Here is a 21698-nt window from a genome sequence, read left to right on the forward strand (position 1 = left end):
CTGGAGTGTCCCTTTAATAATATAAACCCACCCAGTATAACTAACTGTAACCTAACCTACACAGTGCATCTAACGTGTGTGGGAGCCTGGAGTGTCCCTTTAATAATATAAACCCACCCAGTATAACTGTAACCTAACCTACACAGTGCATCTAACGTGTGTGGGAGCCTGGAGTGTCCCTTTAATAATATAAACCCACCCAGTATAACTGTAACCTAACCTACACAGTGCACCTAACGTGTGTGGGAGCCTGGAGTGTCCCTTTAATAATATAAACCCAACCCAGTATAACTAACTGTAACCTAACCTACACAGTTCACCTAACGTGTTTGGGAGCCTGGAGTGTCCCTTTAATAATATAAACCCACCCAGTATAACTATAACCTAACCTACACAGTGCATCTAACGTGTGTGGGAGCCTGGAGTGTTCCTTTAATAATATAATCCCACCCAGTATAACTAACTGTAACCTAACCTACAAAGTGCATCTAACGTGTGTGGGAGCCTGGAGTGTCCCTTTAATAATATAAATCCACCCAGTATAACTGTAACCTAACCTACACAGTGCATCTAACGTGTGTGGGAGCCTGGAGTGTCCCTTTAATAATATAAACCCACCCAATATAACTAACTGTAACCTAACCTACACAGTGCATCTAACGTTTGTGGGAGCCTGGAGTGTACCTTTAATAATATAAACCCACCCAGTATAACTGTAACCTAACCTACACGGTGCATCTAACGTGTGTGGGAGCCTGGAGTATCCCTTTAATAATATAAACCCACCCAGTATAACTAACTGTAACCTAACCTACACAGTGCATTTAACGGGTGTGGGAGTCTGGAGTGTCCATTTAATAATATAAACCCACCCAGTATAACTGTAACCTAACCTACACAGTGCACCAAACGTGTGTGGGAGCCTGGAGTGTCCCTTTAATAATATAAACCCACCCAGTATAACTAACTGTAACCTAACCTACACAGTTCACCTAACGTGTTTGGGAGCCTGGAGTGTCCCTTTAATAATATAAACCACCCAGTATAACTATAACCTAACCTACACTGTGCATCTAACGTGTGTGGGAGCCTGGAGTGTCCCTTTAATACTACAAACCCACCCAGTATAACTAACTGTAACCTAACCTACACAGTGCATCTAACGTGTGTGGGAGCCTGGAGTGTCCCTTTAATAATATAAACCTACCTAGTCTAACTAACTGTAACCTAACCTACACAGTGCACCTAACGTGTTTGGGAGCCTGGAGTGTCCCTTTAATCATATAAACCCACCCAGTATAACTATAACCTAACCTACACAGTGCATCTATTGTGTGTGGGAGCCTGGAGTGTTCCTTTAATAATATAAACCCACCCAGTATAACTAACTGTAACCTAACCTACAAAGTGCATCTAACGTGTTTGGGAGCCTGGAGTGTCCCTTTAATAATATAAACCCATCCAGTATAACTAACTGTAACCTCACCTACACAGTGCACCTAACGTGTGTGGGAGCCTGGAGTGTTCCTTTATTAATATAAACCCACCCAGTATAACTAACTGTAACCTAACCTACACAGTGCATCTAACGTGTGTGGGAGCCTGGAGTGTCCCTTTAATAATATAAACCCACCTAGTCTAACTAACTGTAACCTAACCTACACAGTGCACCTAACATGTTTGGGAGCCTGGAGTGTTCCTTTAATAATATAAACCCACACAGTATAACTAACTGTAACCTAACCTAAACAGTGCATCTAACGTGTGTGGGAGCCTGGAGTGTCCCTTTAATAATATAAACCCACCCAGTATAACTGACTGTAACCTAACCTACACAGTGCATCTAATGTGTGTGAGAGCCTGGAGTGTCCCTTTAATAATATAAACCCACCCAGTATAACTAATTGTAACCTAACCAACACAGTGCACCTAACGTGTGTGGGAGCCTGGAGTGTCCCTTTAATAATATAAACCCACCCAGTATAACTGAAGCCTAACCTACACAGTGCATCTAACGTGTGTGGGAGCCTGGAGTGTCCCTTTAATAATATAAACCCACCCAGTATAACGAACTGTAACCTAATCTGCACAGTGCACCTAACGTGTGTGAGAGCCTGGAGTGTCCCTTTAATAATATAAACCCACCTAGTATAACTAACTGTAACCTAACCTACACAGTGCACCTAACGTTTGTGGGAGCCTGGAGTGTCCCTTTAATAATATAAACCCACCCAGTATAACTAACTGTAACCTAACATACACAGTGAACCTAACGTTTGTGGGAGCCTGGAGTGTACCTTTAATAATATAAACCCACCCAGTATAACTGTAACCTAACCTACACGGTGCATCTAACGTGTGTGGGAGCCTGGAGTGTCCCTTTAATAATATAAACCCACCCAGTATAACTAACTGTAACCTAACCTACACAGTGCACCTAACGTGTGTGGGAGCCTGGAGTGTCCCTTTAATAATATAAACCCACCTGTAACGGCTACCCAGATAGAGAGAGGGTTTCTGCCGTTGGAGACGTCCTTTTTCCCTGCAAGCTGCTGTGGAGAAGTAGGCTGATGTAATCCCATCCACGATATCCAGAGCGAAAATCAGGTTCAGCTGCAACAGGAACAAAATAACCTTCCCAAACAATCCCCTTTCAAGAACGAGACGAGGCTACGTTATGAAGGGTCAAGATGAACTGAGGACTGGGACACCCAGCCTGCTTTTTATTAGAAAAGGGTACACACAAGACACTCCCAGGGGGAGGATAAAAACAACCAATTATGCACAGGGTAACACCCCCACGTCTCCTCCCCTCAGATAACCACATAATACAATTAGAACATACAATATTTTACCCCAGTTCTGGATGTACCCCAAAAACAGGGGGTACACCTTTAAATCCGGCACCGCTTGAGAGATCTTAGTTAGGGGAACACTCTGTCCAAAAATCAGCCCGATTGGATGAACGGTTCGGGAGTTACAGAGTTTCAAAGTTTTGACCGACCGCACAGACCAACTAGCCGAAAATAGTTCCATGAGTTTTGGCCTTGCGGTCGGTCTCTGTTCGCACGGTAAAACGGCATGAAAATCTTGTCATCCATCCGAATCGCGGGGTTCGCTGAAATCCCCATAGATGACTGAGTGTAACTACCGAATGGTGGAGTGTTCGGTAGTTTCTGTGCGCACTTATGGAGGTCTGGAGGACTCAGCGGTGTTCGCCTGTTTGCGTATCCGTTTTCAGTTCCATGCGGTTACAGGCAAACACCGCTGTTCGTACACAAGATGGCCGCGAACACGTGTAAAGTCCTGAAATGGCGGCCACCTATATTTCACATCCGGACTTCGCACGAAATCAGGCGAACAGAGGCATGAACCGAACAGAAGAAAGGACTAAGTAGAAAGGATCTGTTACACTGCTCCCCTTTTGTGGAACACTCCGGCAGACCCGGATTGATCCTTTTCGGGTCAACTTGGGGCTGTCCGGTCCCTTGTTAGGGTAATAGTTCTGTTTGTCTGGACAGACCATCGGCATTCCCGTTAAACCTGCCCGGGCGGTATTGAATGGAAAAGTTGTAGGGTTGCAGTGCTAGGCTCCATCTCAACAAGCGTCCATTATCTCCAGCTACTCTGTTTAACCACACCAGGGGGTTATGGTCGGTGATTAATGTAAATTCCTGTCCGTACAAATATGGGGTGAGTTTCTTTAATGCCCAGACCAGGGCTAAGCATTCCTTTTCCACTGCCGCGTAGCTCACTTCTCTAGGTAACAGTTTCCTACTGAGATACGCGACAGGGTGCTCGCCTCCATCTTCTCCGACCTGGCTTAGAACTGCCCCCAGTCCATACATGGATGCATCTGTATGAACGACAAATCTTTTGTTAGGGACGGGGGCAGACAGGACAGGTGCATGAATCAGAGCATTCTTTAGGGCCTGAAAGGCTGTTTCACAGGCGGGAGACCACAGGACTATCCTAGGCAAGTTCTTTTTGGTTAGGTCTGTTAATGGTTTTGCGATGGTACTATAGTCAGGGACAAACCTCCTATAATATCCTGCGGTCCCCAAAAATGCTAATACTTGAGTTTTGGTGTGGGGTGTGGGCCAGTTAGCTACAGCTTCAATTTTAGCGGGTTCTGGGCGCTGCTTCCCACATCCCACTCGATGTCCCAGGTACTGGACTTCTGCCATGCCGAAGTTACACTTTTCTGGTTTCAGAGTCAACCCTGCGGCCCGAATCTGATCCAGTACGGCCTCTACATGCCTTAAGTGCTCTCCCCAGGTTTCGCTATAAATCGCAATGTCATCCAGGTACGCGCAGGCGAAATCCTGGAAGCCATCAAGGAGGCGGTCCACTAAGCGCTGAAATGTAGCCGGGGCGTTCTTCATCCCAAATGGCATGACCTTAAATTGGTACAAGCCAAATGGGGTGACAAAGGCCGACTTAGGGATAGCCTCCTTGGCCAGGGGAATCTGCCAATACCCTTTACACAAATCGATAGTGGTCAGATAACGTCCCCTGGCAATACGATCTAATAGCTCGTCTACTCGGGGCATGGGATATGCGTCTGTCAGGGTTTTGTCATTGAGACGTCGATAATCGACACAGAACCGGGTAGTCCCATCCTTTTTGGGGACTAGGACCACCGGTGAGGCCCACGGGCTGTCAGATGGCTCTATCACTCCTAGTCTTAGCATCTCCTGGATTTCCTTCCTCATCTCATCTTTTACTGCCTCAGGGATCCTATAGGGAGTTTGCCGGAGAGGGGGTTGACCTGGGGTCTCTACATAGTGGGTTGCTAAGGGGGTGTATCCGGGCTCTTGGGAAAACGTCAACCTCTTTTCAGTCAGCAGTTGTCGGATCTGTCCCTTCTCAGCGGGGGTTAGCCGCTCCCCTAGCTGTATGGTATTGAGCAGGGTCTTAGGTTCCGAGTTAGCTAAAAGGTCGGGTATGGGTAAGCTGTCAGGGTCTTCAGTGGCTGGTATACATATGGCTGCTATATCCTCGGGCCTTTCTTGGTATTCTTTTAATAAATTTACGTGAAAGGCCTTCTGGATCCTTTCATCTTTGCTGCTGGCAATTACATAGGTGGTGTCACATACCTGTGCTACCACTTTGTAAGGGCCCTGCCAGGAGGTCTGGAGCTTATTCCCTTTGACAGGTCTAAGCACCAGCACCTTCTGGCCTACTTGGAACGTTCGCTGGCGGGCGCCCTGATCGTACCAACGTTTCTGCCGGCCCTGGGCCGCATGGAGATGGTCCCGTGCCATCCGGGCTAACTGTTCCATGCGGTCCCGCATTTCTAGTACATATGGCACGATGGGGACACCCTCATGTTCTGTCTCTCCCTCCCAGTGCTCTCGGATGAGGTCGAGAGGGCCTCGTACTCTCCGGCCATAGAGCAGTTCAAAGGGAGAGAACCCTGTGGATTCCTGTGGCACCTCCCGATAAGCGAACAGGAGGTGCGGCAAGAATCGTTCCCAATCTTTGTATTCCGCTGTAAAGGTCCGTAGCAATTGCTTTAGGGTACCGTTAAAACGTTCACAGAGACCGTTAGTCTGAGGGTGGTACGGGGAACTAAGTAGGGGTTTAATACTACAAACCTTCCATAGCTGCTGGGTTAGGTCTGCGGTAAACTGGGTCCCTCTATCGGACAAGATTTCCTGAGGAAATCCCACTCGGGTGAATATCCCGACTAGAGCACTGGCGACAGTGTCAGCCTGGATATTCGTCAGAGCGACAGCTTCCGGGTAGCGAGTAGCATAGTCCACTACGGTAAGGATGTATTTCTTACCAGAGGGACTGGGGTTAGGTAGGGGTCCCACTAGGTCGACTGCCACCCTGCTAAATGGTTCCTCGATCACAGGCATAGGTAACAGTCGAGCTTTAGGGTGATCTCCTCTCTTCCCTACCCGTTGGCATACGTCACAAGTGCTGCAGTAACGTCGTACATCCTTTGAGATCCCCGGCCAAAAGAAGGTCTGGGTGATCCGGAAGGTGGTACGGTTACCCCCTAGATGCCCTGCCAACGGAATGTCGTGTCCGATTCGGAGAAGCTCCAACCGGTACTTTCTGGGTACCACTAGTTGGCGCTTCTGCGAAGGGGGACAGCCTCTCTTTTTTCCTTCCGTCAGTCTGTACAACCTGTCCCCATCCCATAGGAAACGTTCCTGTGTGCCCTCCCTACTGTCTGCTAATTCTCGATACTTTTGGAGGGTGGGGTCCTCTCTAGTTTCCCTCCCAAACTCCTCTGGGGTGTCCCAAGCTATGGGCCTGCTTGTTGTAGTGGGGTTACATGTGGGTGCTTGGCTTACCTGGGTCTCCCGGCCTGTATTAGGGTCATCTGTGACACGGGCCTGTGAGCGGGTGGTTACGGGACAAGCGGCAGCAGGTGTGGGCAAATATGCTGAGGTCAAGGGGCCAATGTCATTTCCCAGGACGACCTCGGCAGGCAAGTTGTCCATAATGCCAACTGTGGTTTTCCCCGATCCGACTCCCCAGTCTAAGTGTACTCGGGCAGTGGGCAAGCGAAAAACAGCGCCCCCTGCGACCCGAACAGCAACAGTGCGGGTAGACACATTCTCTGGCTTTACCAGGTGTTTTTGGATCAACGTGATGGTAGCCCCGGTGTCTCTTAGGCCTTGTGCTGTTTGTCCATTCACCCGAACTTCCTGCCGATGATGCTGTCGGTTATCTGGCGAAGCAGCTTGTATGGGATCTGCTTCATACAAAATCCCCAGGCATTCCTCAGGGCCCATTTCAGCTTCCACACAGTGAGCCGCAGAGGGTCGTGATGCAGGGGCCTCGGCGTTGGGAGTTGTGCGTCTCCAATTGTTGCTATTGGATCTTAGGGGACAATATCGAGCAATATGTCCGAGGTTGCCGCAGTGATGGCACGTCACTTTCGACAAATCTCGGGGGTAGTTGGTAGGTCCCTGAGGACGGGGTGGTCCTGGTGGGACTGGAGCTCGAAACTCTGGGCGTGAGACAGCGGCTGGGGTACGTGGCTCTATCTTATGAGCTGGTCGTGGAGTACCCTGGCTTACTCTCCTTGTCTCGGCGTATTCATCGGCCAGCCGAGCCGCCTCATTTAAATTAGCGGGGCGCCGGTCTCGTACCCAGTCTTGTAGGTCCGCAGCCAAATTTTGGAAGAAATGTTCCATTAAGAACAATTGCAATATCTCCTCTCCGGTGTTGGCCTTACACCCTTGGACCCAATGTGATGCCACTCTTTGTAGTCGGTTGGCCCATTCCATGTGGGAGTCCACAGCTTTCTTTTTGGACTCCCGGAAGCGGCGACGGTAGGCTTCTGGGGTTACCGCATACCTGGTGAGCAGTGCCTCTTTTACTGTTTGGTACTGCGTGATCTCCTCTGTAGTGAGCGCTCGAAAAGCCTCACTAGCTTTTCCTGATAGTTTTCCCGCCAGGATAGTGACCCATTGCCCTGGCGGTATTTGATGTAGCGAGCACTGTCTTTCAAAGTCCGCCAAATACCCATCAATTTCCTCTTCATTTTCCGCAAAGGTTTTAAATGCATTGAAGGGAATTTTCTTTACTGTAGTAGTGGGTAGCGGGGTAGGAACTGTCTGTGTAGTGAGCTGTCTGGCTCTTACCAGTTCCCTTTCTTGATCCCTCTTGGTTTGGATCTCTTCCCTTGTTTCCCGGAGTAGTTGGGTTATTAGCTCTGTAGACGTGACTGGATACAACGCTAATCTCCGCTGTACAATTGCCGTAATCACATCGTCCTCACTGCTGGGTGCCATGGGTTCCGTTACCTCCATGGACCTATCCATCTCGTCCAGCTCCAGCAGGTCAGCTATCAGCTCCCTCCGTGGTCTGTTGCTGGCACTCCTACCACGATTCTCCAATAAATCCTTTAGTGTGGGTCTTTTCAGCTTGGCATACTGAGACTCCATTCAGCACTTGCTCCTTGGATAAAAGGACCATCCCACCGCTTGCCACCAATGTAACGGCTACCCAGATAGAGAGAGGGTTTCTGCCGTTGGAGACGTCCTTTTTCCCTGCAAGCTGCTGTGGAGAAGTAGGCTGATGTAATCCCATCCACGATATCCAGAGCGAAAATCAGGTTCAGCTGCAACAGGAACAAAATAACCTTCCCAAACAATCCCCTTTCAAGAACGAGACGAGGCTACGTTATGAAGGGTCAAGATGAACTGAGGACTGGGACACCCAGCCTGCTTTTTATTAGAAAAGGGTACACACAAGACACTCCCAGGGGGAGGATAAAAACAACCAATTATGCACAGGGTAACACCCCCACGTCTCCTCCCCTCAGATAACCACATAATACAATTAGAACATACAATATTTTACCCCAGTTCTGGATGTACCCCAAAAACAGGGGGTACACCTTTAAATCCGGCACCGCTTGAGAGATCTTAGTTAGGGGAACACTCTGTCCAAAAATCAGCCCGATTGGATGAACGGTTCGGGAGTTACAGAGTTTCAAAGTTTTGACCGACCGCACAGACCAACTAGCCGAAAATAGTTCCATGAGTTTTGGCCTTGCGGTCGGTCTCTGTTCGCACGGTAAAACGGCATGAAAATCTTGTCATCCATCCGAATCGCGGGGTTCGCTGAAATCCCCATAGATGACTGAGTGTAACTACCGAATGGTGGAGTGTTCGGTAGTTTCTGTGCGCACTTATGGAGGTCTGGAGGACTCAGCGGTGTTCGCCTGTTTGCGTATCCGTTTTCAGTTCCATGCGGTTACAGGCAAACACCGCTGTTCGTACACAAGATGGCCGCGAACACGTGTAAAGTCCTGAAATGGCGGCCACCTATATTTCACATCCGGACTTCGCACGAAATCAGGCGAACAGAGGCATGAACCGAACAGAAGAAAGGACTAAGTAGAAAGGATCTGTTACACCACCCAGTATAACTAACTGTAACCTAACCTACGCAGTGCACCTAACGTTTGTGGGAGCCTGGAGTGTACCTTTAATAATATAAACCCACCCAGTATAACTAACTGTAACCTAACCTACACAGTGCATTTAACGTGTGTGGGAGCCTGGAGTGTCCCTTTAATAATATAAACCCACCCAGTATAACTAACTGTAACCTAACCTACACAGTGCATCTAACGTGTGTGGGAGCCTGGAGTGTCCCTTTAATAATATAAACCCACCCAGTATAACTGTAACCTAACCTACACAGTGCATCTAACGTGTGTGGGAGCCTGGAGTGTCCCTTTAATAATATAAACCCACCCAGTATAACTGTAACCTAACCTACACAGTTCACCTAACGTGTTTGGGAGCCTGGAGTGTCCCTTTAATAATATAAACCCACCCAGTATAACTATAACCTAACCTACACAGTGCATCTAACGTGTGTGGGAGCCTGGAGTGTTCCTTTAATAATATAATCCCACCCAGTATAACTAACTGTAACCTAACCTACAAAGTGCATCTAACGTGTGTGGGAGCCTGGAGTGTCCCTTTAATAATATAAACCCACCCAGTATAACTGTAACCTAACCTACACAGTGCATCTAACGTGTGTGGGAGCCTGGAGTGTCCCTTTAATAATATAAACCCACCCAATATAACTAACTGTAACCTAACCTACACAGTGCATCTAACGTTTGTGGGAGCCTGGAGTGTACCTTTAATAATATAAACCCACCCAGTATAACTGTAACCTAACCTACACGGTGCATCTAACGTGTGTGGGAGCCTGGAGTATCCCTTTAATAATATAAACCCACCCAGTATAACTAACTGTAACCTAACCTACACAGTGCATTTAACGGGTGTGGGAGTCTGGAGTGTCCATTTAATAATATAAACCCACCCAGTATAACTGTAACCTAACCTACACAGTGCACCAAACGTGTGTGGGAGCCTGGAGTGTCCCTTTAATAATATAAACCCACCCAGTATAACTAACTGTAACCTAACCTACACAGTTCACCTAACGTGTTTGGGAGCCTGGAGTGTCCCTTTAATAATATAAACCCACCCAGTATAACTATAACCTAACCTACACAGTGCATCTAACGTGTGTGGGAGCCTGGAGTGTCCCTTTAATACTACAAACCCACCCAGTATAACTAACTGTAACCTAACCTACACAGTGCATCTAACGTGTGTGGGAGCCTGGAGTGTCCCTTTAATAATATAAACCTACCTAGTCTAACTAACTGTAACCTAACCTACACAGTGCACCTAACGTGTTTGGGAGCCTGGAGTGTCCCTTTAATCATATAAACCCACCCAGTATAACTATAACTTAACCTACACAGTGCATCTAATGTGTGTGGGAGCCTGGAGTGTTCCTTTAATAATATAAACCCACCCAGTATAACTAACTGTAACCTAACCTACAAAGTGCACCTAACGTTTGTGGGAGCCTGGAGTGTCCCTTTAATAATATAAACCCACCCAGTATAACTAACTGTAACCTAACCTACACGGTGCATCTAACGTGTGTGGGAGCCTGGAGTATCCCTTTAATAATATAAACCCACCCAGTATAACTAACTGTAACCTAACCTACACAGTGCATTTAACGGGTGTGGGAGTCTGGAGTGTCCATTTAATAATATAAACCCACCCAGTATAAATGTAACCTAACCTACACAGTGCACCAAACGTGTGTGGGAGCCTGGAGTGTCCCTTTAATAATATAAACCCACCCAGTATAACTGTAACCTAACCTACACAGTGCACCTAACGTGTGTGGGAGCCTGGAGTGTCCCTTTAATAATATAAACCCAACCCAGTATAACTAACTGTAACCTAACCTACACAGTTCACCTAACGTGTTTGGGAGCCTGGAGTGTCCCTTTAATAATATAAACCCACCCAGTATAACTATAACCTAACCTACACAGTGCATCTAACGTGTGTGGGAGCCTGGAGTGTTCCTTTAATAATATAATCCCACCCAGTATAACTAACTGTAACCTAACCTACAAAGTGCATCTAACGTGTGTGGGAGCCTGGAGTGTCCCTTTAATAATATAAACCCACCCAGTATAACTGTAACCTAACCTACACAGTGCATCTAACGTGTGTGGGAGCCTGGAGTGTACCTTTAATAATATAAACCCACCCAGTATAACTGTAACCTAACCTACACAGTGCATCTAACGTTTGTGGGAGCCTGGAGTGTACCTTTAATAATATAAACCCACCCAGTATAACTGTAACCTAACCTACACGGTGCATCTAACGTGTGTGGGAGCCTGGAGTATCCCTTTAATAATATAAACCCACCCAGTATAACTAACTGTAACCTAACCTACACAGTGCATTTAACGGGTGTGGGAGTCTGGAGTGTCCATTTAATAATATAAACCCACCCAGTATAACTGTAACCTAACCTACACAGTGCACCAAACGTGTGTGGGAGCCTGGAGTGTCCCTTTAATAATATAAACCCACCCAGTATAACTAACTGTAACCTAACCTACACAGTTCACCTAACGTGTTTGGGAGCCTGGAGTGTCCCTTTAATAATATAAACCACCCAGTATAACTATAACCTAACCTACACAGTGCATCTAACGTGTGTGGGAGCCTGGAGTGTCCCTTTAATACTACAAACCCACCCAGTATAACTAACTGTAACCTAACCTACACAGTGCATCTAACGTGTGTGGGAGCCTGGAGTGTCCCTTTAATAATATAAACCTACCTAGTCTAACTAACTGTAACCTAACCTACACAGTGCACCTAACGTGTTTGGGAGCCTGGAGTGTCCCTTTAATCATATAAACCCACCCAGTATAACTATAACCTAACCTACACAGTGCATCTAATGTGTGTGGGAGCCTGGAGTGTTCCTTTAATAATATAAACCCACCCAGTATAACTAACTGTAACCTAACCTACAAAGTGCATCTAACGTGTTTGGGAGCCTGGAGTGTCCCTTTAATAATATAAACCCATCCAGTATAACTAACTGTAACCTCACCTACACAGTGCACCTAACGTGTGTGGGAGCCTGGAGTGTTCCTTTATTAATATAAACCCACCCAGTATAACTAACTGTAACCTAACCTACACAGTGCATCTAACGTGTGTGGGAGCCTGGAGTGTCCCTTTAATAATATAAACCCACCTAGTCTAACTAACTGTAACCTAACCTACACAGTGCACCTAACATGTTTGGGAGCCTGGAGTGTTCCTTTAATAATATAAACCCACACAGTATAACTAACTGTAACCTAACCTAAACAGTGCATCTAACGTGTGTGGGAGCCTGGAGTGTCCCTTTAATAATATAAACCCACCCAGTATAACTGACTGTAACCTAACCTACACAGTGCATCTAATGTGTGTGAGAGCCTGGAGTGTCCCTTTAATAATATAAACCCACCCAGTATAACTAATTGTAACCTAACCAACACAGTGCACCTAACGTGTGTGGGACCCTGGAGTGTCCCTTTATTAATATAAAACCCATCCGGGATAACTAACTGTAACGTAATCTACACAGTGCATCTAACGTGTGTGGGAGCCTGGAGTGTCCCTTTAGTAATATAAACCCACCCAGTGGGTAACCTAACCTACACAATGCACCTAACGTGTGTGGGAGCCTGGAGTGTCCCTTGAATAATATAAACCCACCCAGTATAACTAACTGTAACCTAACCTACAGAGTGCACCTAACGTGTGTGGGAGCCTGGAGTGTCCCTTTAATAATATAAAACCACCCAGTATTACTAACAGTAACCTAACCTACACAGTGCACCTAACGTGTTTGGGAGCCTGGAGTGTCCCTTTAATAATATAAACCCACCCAGTATAACTATAACCTAACCTACACAGTGCATCTAACGTGTGTGGGAGCCTGGAGTGTTCCTTTAATAATATAAACCCACCCAGTATAACTAACTGTAACCTCACCTACACAGTGCACCTAACGTGTGTGGGAGCCTGGAGTGTCCCTTTAATAATATAAACCCACCCGGTATAACTAACTGTAACCTAACCTACACAGTGCATCTAACGTGTGTGGGAGCCTGGAGTGTCCCTTTAATAATATAAACCCACCCAGTATAACTGAAGCCTAACCTACACAGTGCATCTAACGTGTGTGGGAGCCTGGAGTGTCCCTTTAATAATATAAACCCACCCAGTATAACGAACTGTAACCTAATCTGCACAGTGCACCTAACGTGAGTGAGAGCCTGGAGTGTCCCTTTAATAATATAAACCCACCTAGTATAACTAACTGTAACCTAACCTACACAGTGCACCTAACGTTTGTGGGAGCCTGGAGTGTCCCTTTAATAATATAAACCCACCCAGTATAACTAACTGTAACCTAACATACACAGTGAACCTAACGTTTGTGGGAGCCTGGAGTGTACCTTTAATAATATAAACCCACCCAGTATAACTGTAACCTAACCTACACGGTGCATCTAACGTGTGTGGGAGCCTGGAGTGTCCCTTTAATAATATAAACCCACCCAGTATAACTAACTGTAACCTAACCTACACAGTGCACCTAACGTGTGTGGGAGCCTGGAGTGTCCCTTTAATAATATAAACCCACCCAGTATAACTAACTGTAACCTAACCTACGCAGTGCACCTAACGTTTGTGGGAGCCTGGAGTGTACCTTTAATAATATAAACCCACCCAGTATAACTAACTGTAACCTAACCTACACAGTGCATTTAACGTGTGTGGGAGCCTGGAGTGTCCCTTTAATAATATAAACCCACCCAGTATAACTAACTGTAACCTAACCTACACAGTGCATCTAACGTGTGTGGGAGCCTGGAGTGTCCCTTTAATAATATAAACCCACCCAGTATAACTGTAACCTAACCTACACAGTGCATCTAACGTGTGTGGGAGCCTGGAGTGTCCCTTTAATAATATAAACCCACCCAGTATAACTGTAACCTAACCTACACAGTTCACCTAACGTGTTTGGGAGCCTGGAGTGTCCCTTTAATAATATAAACCCACCCAGTATAACTATAACCTAACCTACACAGTGCATCTAACGTGTGTGGGAGCCTGGAGTGTTCCTTTAATAATATAATCCCACCCAGTATAACTAACTGTAACCTAACCTACAAAGTGCATCTAACGTGTGTGGGAGCCTGGAGTGTCCCTTTAATAATATAAACCCACCCAGTATAACTGTAACCTAACCTACACAGTGCATCTAACGTGTGTGGGAGCCTGGAGTGTCCCTTTAATAATATAAACCCACCCAATATAACTAACTGTAACCTAACCTACACAGTGCATCTGTAACGGCTACCCAGATAGAGAGAGGGTTTCTGCCGTTGGGGACGTCCTTTTTCCCTGCAAGCTGCTGTGGAGAAGTAGGCTGATGTAATCCCATCCACGATATCCAGAGCGAAAATCAGGTTCAGCTGCAACAGGAACAGAATAACCTTCCCAAACAATCCCCTTTCAAGAACGAGACGAGGCTACGTTATGAAGGGTCAAGATGAACTGAGGACTGGGACACCCAGCCTGCTTTTTATTAGAAAAGGGTACACACAGGACACTCCCAGGGGGAGGATGAAAACAACCAATTATGCACAGGGTAACACCCCCACGTCTCCTCCCCTCAGATAACCACATAATACAATTAGAACATACAATATTTTGCCCCAGTTCTGGATGTACCCCAAAAACAGGGGGTACACCTTTAAATCCGGCACCGCTTGAGAGATCTTCGTTAGGGGAACACTCTGTCCAAAAATCAGCCCGATTGGATGAACGGTTCGGGAGTTACAGAGTTTCAAAGTTTTGACCGACCGCACAGACCAACTAGCCGAAAATAGTTCCATGAGTTTTGGCCTTGCGGTCGGTCTCTGTTCGCACGGTAAAACGGTATGAAAATCTTGTCATCCATCCGAATCGCGGGGTTCGCTGAAATCCCCATAGGTGATTGAGTGTAACTACCGAATGGTGGGGTGTTCGGTAGTTTCTGTGCGAACTTATGGAGGTCTGGAGGACTCAGCGGTGTTCGCCTGTTTGCGTATCCGTTTTTAGTTCCATGCGGTTACAGGCAAACACCGCTGTTCGCACACAAGATGGCCGCGAACACGTGTAAAGTCCTGAAATGGCGGCCACCTATATTTCACATACGGACTTCGCACGAAATCAGGCGAACAGAGGCATGAACCGAACAAAAGAAAAGACTAAGTTGGAAGGATCTGTTACACTGCTCCCCTTTTGTGGAACACTCCGGCAGACCCGGATTGATCCTTTTCGGGTCAACTTGGGGCTGTCCGGTCCCTTGTTAGGGTAATAGTTCTGTTTGTCTGGACAGACCATCGGCATTCCCGTTAAACCTGCCCGGGCGGTATTGAATGGAAAAGTTGTAGGGTTGCAGTGCTAGGCTCCATCTCAACAAGCGTCCATTATCTCCAGCTACTCTGTTTAACCACACCAGGGGGTTATGGTCGGTGATTAGTGTAAATTCCTGTCCGTACAAATATGGGGTGAGTTTCTTTAATGCCCAGACCAGGGCTAAGCATTCCTTTTCCACTGCCGCGTAGCTCACTTCTCTAGGTAACAGTTTCCTACTGAGATACGCGACAGGGTGCTCGCCTCCATCTTCTCCGACCTGGCTTAGAACTGCCCCCAGTCCATACATGGATGCATCTGTATGAACGACAAATCTTTTGTTAGGGACGGGGGCAGACAGGACAGGTGCATGAATCAGAGCATTCTTTAGGGCCTGAAAGGCTGTTTCACAGGCGGGAGACCACAGGACTATCCTAGGCAAGTTCTTTTTGGTTAGGTCTGTTAATGGTTTTGCGATGGTACTATAGTCCGGGACAAACCTCCTATAATATCCTGCGGTCCCCAAAAATGCTAATACTTGAGTTTTGGTGTGGGGTGTGGGCCAGTTAGCTACAGCTTCAATTTTAGCGGGTTCTGGGCGCTGCTTCCCACATCCCACTCGATGTCCCAGGTACTGGACTTCTGCCATGCCGAAGTTACACTTTTCTGGTTTCAGAGTCAACCCTGCGGCCCGAATCTGATCCAGTACGGCCTCTACATGCCTTAAGTGCTCTCCCCAGGTTTCGCTATAAATCGCAATGTCATCCAGGTACGCGCAGGCGAAATCCTGGAAGCCATCAAGGAGGCGGTCCACTAAGCGCTGAAATGTAGCCGGGGCGTTTTTCATCCCAAATGGCATGACCTTAAATTGGTACAAGCCAAATGGGGTGACAAAGGCCGACTTAGGGATAGCCTCCTTGGCCAGGGGAATCTGCCAATACCCTTTACACAAATCGATGGTGGTCAGATAACGTCCCCTGGCAATACGATCTAATAGCTCGTCTACTCGGGGCATGGGATATGCGTCTGTCAGGGTTTTGTCATTGAGACGTCGATAATCGACACAGAACCGGGTAGTCCCATCCTTTTTGGGGACTAGGACCACCGGTGAGGCCCACGGGCTGTCAGATGGCTCTATCACTCCTAGTCTTAGCATCTCCTGGATTTCCTTCCTCATCTCATCTTTTACTGCCTCAGGGATCCTATAGGGAGTTTGCCGGAGAGGGGGTTGACCTGGGGTCTCTACATAGTGAGTTGCTAAGGGGGTGTATCCGGGCTCTTGGGAAAATGTCAACCTCTTTTCAGTCAGCAGTTGTCGGATCTGTCCCTTTTCAGCGGGGGTTAGTCGCTCCCCTAGCTGTATGGTATTGAGCAGGGTCTTAGGTTCCGAGTTAGCTAAAAGGTCGGGTATGGGTAAGCTGTCAGGGTCTTCAGTGGCTGGTATACATATGGCTGCTATATCCTCGGGCCTTTCTTGATATTCTTTTAATAAATTTACGTGAAAGGACTTCTGGATCCTTTCATCTTTGCTGCTGGCAATTACATAGGTGGTGTCACATACCTGTGCTACCACTTTGTAAGGGCCCTGCCAGGAGGTCTGGAGCTTATTCCCTTTGACAGGTCTAAGCACCAGCACCTTCTGGCCTACTTGGAACGTTCGCTGGCGGGCGCCCTGATCGTACCAACGTTTCTGCCGGCCCTGGGCCGCATGGAGATGGTCCCGTGCCATCCGGGCTAACTGTTCCATGCGGTCCCGCATTTCTAGTACATATGGCACGATGGGGACACCCTCATGTTCTGTCTCTCCCTCCCAGTGCTCTCGGATGAGGTCGAGAGGGCCTCGTACTCTCCGGCCATAGAGCAGTTCAAAGGGAGAGAACCCTGTGGATTCCTGTGGCACCTCCCGATAAGCGAACAGGAGGTGCGGCAAGAATCGTTCCCAATCTTTGTATTCCGCTGTAAAGGTCCGTAGCAATTGCTTTAGGGTACCGTTAAAACGTTCACAGAGACCGTTAGTCTGAGGGTGGTACGGGGAACTAAGTAGGGGTTTAATACTACAAACCTTCCATAGCTGCTGGGTTAGGTCTGCGGTAAACTGGGTCCCTCTATCGGACAAGATTTCCTGAGGAAATCCCACTCGGGTGAATATCCCGACTAGAGCACTGGCGACAGTGTCAGCCTGGATATTCGTCAGAGCGACAGCTTCCGGGTAGCGAGTAGCATAGTCCACTACGGTAAGGATGTATTTCTTACCAGAGGGACTGGGGTTAGGTAGGGGTCCCACTAGGTCGACTGCCACCCTGCTAAATGGTTCCTCGATCACAGGCATAGGTAACAGTCGAGCTTTAGGGTGATCTCCTCTCTTCCCTACCCGTTGGCATACGTCACAAGTGCTGCAGTAACGTCGTACATCCTTTGAGATCCCCGGCCAAAAGAAGGTCTGGGTGATCCGGAAGGTGGTACGGTTACCCCCTAGATGCCCTGCCAACGGAATGTCGTGGCCGATTCGGAGAAGCTCCAACCGGTACTTTCTGGGTACCACTAGTTGGCGCTTCTGCGAAGGGGGACAGCCTCTCTTTTTCCCTTCCGTCAGTCTGTACAACCTGTCCCCATCCCATAGGAAACGTTCCTGTTTGCCCTCCCTACTGTCTGCTAATTCTCGATACTTTTGGAGGGTGGGGTCCTCTCTAGTTTCCCTCCCAAACTCCTCTGGGGTGTCCCAAGCTATGGGCCTGCTTGTTGTAGTGGGGTTACATGTGGGTGCTTGGCTTACCTGGGTCTCCCGGCCTGTATTAGGGTCATCTGTGACACGGGCCTGTGAGCGGGTGGTTACGGGACAAGCGGCAGCAGGTGTGGGCAAATATGCTGAGGTCAAGGGGCCAATGTCATTTCCCAAGACGACCTCGGCAGGCAAGTTGTCCATGATGCCAACTGTGGTTTTCCCCGATCCGACTCCCCAGTCTAAGTGTACTCGGGCAGTGGGCAAGCGAAAAACAGCGCCCCCTGCGACCCGAACAGCAACAGTGCGGGTAGACACATTCTCTGGCTTTACTAGGTGTTTTTGGATCAACGTGATGGTAGCCCCGGTGTCTCTTAGGCCTTGTGCTGTTTGTCCATTCACCCGAACTTCCTGCCGATGATGCTGTCGGTTATCTGGCGAAGCAGCTTGTATGGGATCTGCTTCATACAAAATCCCCAGGCATTCCTCAGGGCCCATTTCAGCTTCCACACAGTGAGCTGCAGAGGGTCGTGATGCAGGGGCCTCTGCGTTGGGAGTTGTGCGTCTCCAATTGTTACTAGTGGATCTTAGGGGACAATATCGAGCAATATGTCCGAGGTTGCCGCAGTGATGGCACGTTACTTTCGACAAATCTCGGGGGTAGTTGGTAGGTCCCTGAGGACGGGGTGGTCCTGGTGGGACTGGAGCTCGAAACTCTGGGCGTGAGACAGCGGCTGGGGTACGTGGCTCTATCTTATGAGCTGGTCGTGGAGTACCCTGGCTTACTTTCCTTGTCTCGGCGTATTCATCGGCCAGCCGAGCCGCCTCATTTAAATTAGCGGGGCGCCGGTCTCGTACCCAGTCTTGTAGGTCCGCAGCCAAATTTTGAAAGAAATGTTCCATTAAGAACAATTGTAATATCTCCTCTCCGGTGTTGGCCTTACACCCTTGGACCCAATGTGATGCCACTCTTTGTAGTCGGTTGGCCCATTCCATGTGGGAGTCCACAGCTTTCTTTTTGGACTCCCGGAAGCGGCGACGGTAGGCTTCTGGGGTTATCGCATACCTGGTGAGCAGTGCCTCTTTTACTGTTTGGTACTGCGTGATCTCCTCTGTAGTGAGCGCTCGAAAAGCCTCACTAGCTTTTCCTGATAGTTTTCCCGCCAGGATAGTGACCCATTGCCCTGGCGGTATTTGATGTAGCGAGCACTGTCTTTCAAAGTCCGCCAAATACCCATCAATTTCCTCTTCATTTTCTGCAAAGGTTTTAAATGCATTGAAGGGAATTTTCTTTACTGTAGTAGTGGGTAGCGGGGTAGGAACTGTCTGTGTAGTGAGCTGTCTGGCTCTTACCAGTTCCATTTCTTGATCCCTCTTGGTTTGGATCTCTTCCCTTGTTTCCCGGAGTAGTTGGGTTATTAGCTCTGTAGACGTGACTGGATACAACGCTAATCTCCGCTGCACAATTGCCGTAATCACATCGTCCTCACTGATGGGTGCCCTGGGTTCCGTTACCTCCATGGACCTATCCATCTCGTCCAGCTCCAGCAGGTCAGCTATCAGCTCCCTCCGTGGTCTGTTGCTGGCGCTCCTACCACGATTCTCCAATAAATCCTTTAGTGTGGGTCTTTTCAGCTTGGCATACTGAGACTCCATTCAGCACTTGCTCCTTGGATAAAAGGACCATCCCACCGCTTGCCACCAATGTAACGGCTACCCAGATAGAGAGAGGGTTTCTGCCGTTGGGGACGTCCTTTTTCCCTGCAAGCTGCTGTGGAGAAGTAGGCTGATGTAATCCCATCCACGATATCCAGAGCGAAAATCAGGTTCAGCTGCAACAGGAACAGAATAACCTTCCCAAACAATCCCCTTTCAAGAACGAGACGAGGCTACGTTATGAAGGGTCAAGATGAACTGAGGACTGGGACACCCAGCCTGCTTTTTATTAGAAAAGGGTACACACAGGACACTCCCAGGGGGAGGATGAAAACAACCAATTATGCACAGGGTAACACCCCCACGTCTCCTCCCCTCAGATAACCACATAATACAATTAGAACATACAATATTTTGCCCCAGTTCTGGATGTACCCCAAAAACAGGGGGTACACCTTTAAATCCGGCACCGCTTGAGAGATCTTCGTTAGGGGAACACTCTGTCCAAAAATCAGCCCGATTGGATGAACGGTTCGGGAGTTACAGAGTTTCAAAGTTTTGACCGACCGCACAGACCAACTAGCCGAAAATAGTTCCATGAGTTTTGGCCTTGCGGTCGGTCTCTGTTCGCACGGTAAAACGGTATGAAAATCTTGTCATCCATCCGAATCGCGGGGTTCGCTGAAATCCCCATAGGTGATTGAGTGTAACTACCGAATGGTGGGGTGTTCGGTAGTTTCTGTGCGAACTTATGGAGGTCTGGAGGACTCAGCGGTGTTCGCCTGTTTGCGTATCCGTTTTTAGTTCCATGCGGTTACAGGCAAACACCGCTGTTCGCACACAAGATGGCCGCGAACACGTGTAAAGTCCTGAAATGGCGGCCACCTATATTTCACATACGGACTTCGCACGAAATCAGGCGAACAGAGGCATGAACCGAACAAAAGAAAAGACTAAGTTGGAAGGATCTGTTACAGCATCTAACAATTGTGGGAGCCTGGAGTGTACCTTTAATAATATAAACCCACCCAGTATAACTGTAACCTAACCTACACGGTGCATCTAACGTGTGTGGGAGCCTGGAGTATCCCTTTAATAATATAAACCCACCCAGTATAACTAACTGTAACCTAACCTACACAGTGCATTTAACGGGTGTGGGAGTCTGGAGTGTCCATTTAATAATATAAACCCACCCAGTATAACTGTAACCTAACCTACACAGTGCACCAAACGTGTGTGGGAGCCTGGAGTGTCCCTTTAATAATATAAACCCACCCAGTATAACTAACTGTAACCTAACCTACACAGTTCACCTAACGTGTTTGGGAGCCTGGAGTGTCCCTTTAATAATATAAACCCACCCAGTATAACTATAACCTAACCTACACAGTGCATCTAACGTGTGTGGGAGCCTGGAGTGTCCCTTTAATACTACAAACCCACCCAGTATAACTAACTGTAACCTAACCTACACAGTGCATCTAACGTGTGTGGGAGCCTGGAGTGTCCCTTTAATAATATAAACCTACCTAGTCTAACTAACTGTAACCTAACCTACACAGTGCACCTAACGTGTTTGGGAGCCTGGAGTGTCCCTTTAATCATATAAACCCACACAGTATAACTATAACCTAACCTACACAGTGCATCTAATGTGTGTGGGAGCCTGGAGTGTTCCTTTAATAATATAAACCCACCCAGTATAACTAACTGTAACCTAACCTACAAAGTGCACCTAACGTTTGTGGGAGCCTGGAGTGTCCCTTTAATAATATAAACCCACCCAGTATAACTAACTGTAACCTAACATACACAGTGAACCTAACGTTTGTGGGAGCCTGGAGTGTACCTTTAATAATATAAACCCACCCAGTATAACTGTAACCTAACCTACACGGTGCATCTAACGTGTGTGGGAGCCTGGAGTGTCCCTTTAATAATATAAACCCACCCAGTATAACTAACTGTAACCTAACCTACACAGTGCACCTAACGTGTGTGGGAGCCTGGAGTGTCCCTTT

This window comes from Pelobates fuscus, chromosome 2 (assembly GCF_036172605.1).
Source record: "Pelobates fuscus isolate aPelFus1 chromosome 2, aPelFus1.pri, whole genome shotgun sequence".
Taxonomy (NCBI): Eukaryota; Metazoa; Chordata; class Amphibia; order Anura; family Pelobatidae; genus Pelobates; species Pelobates fuscus.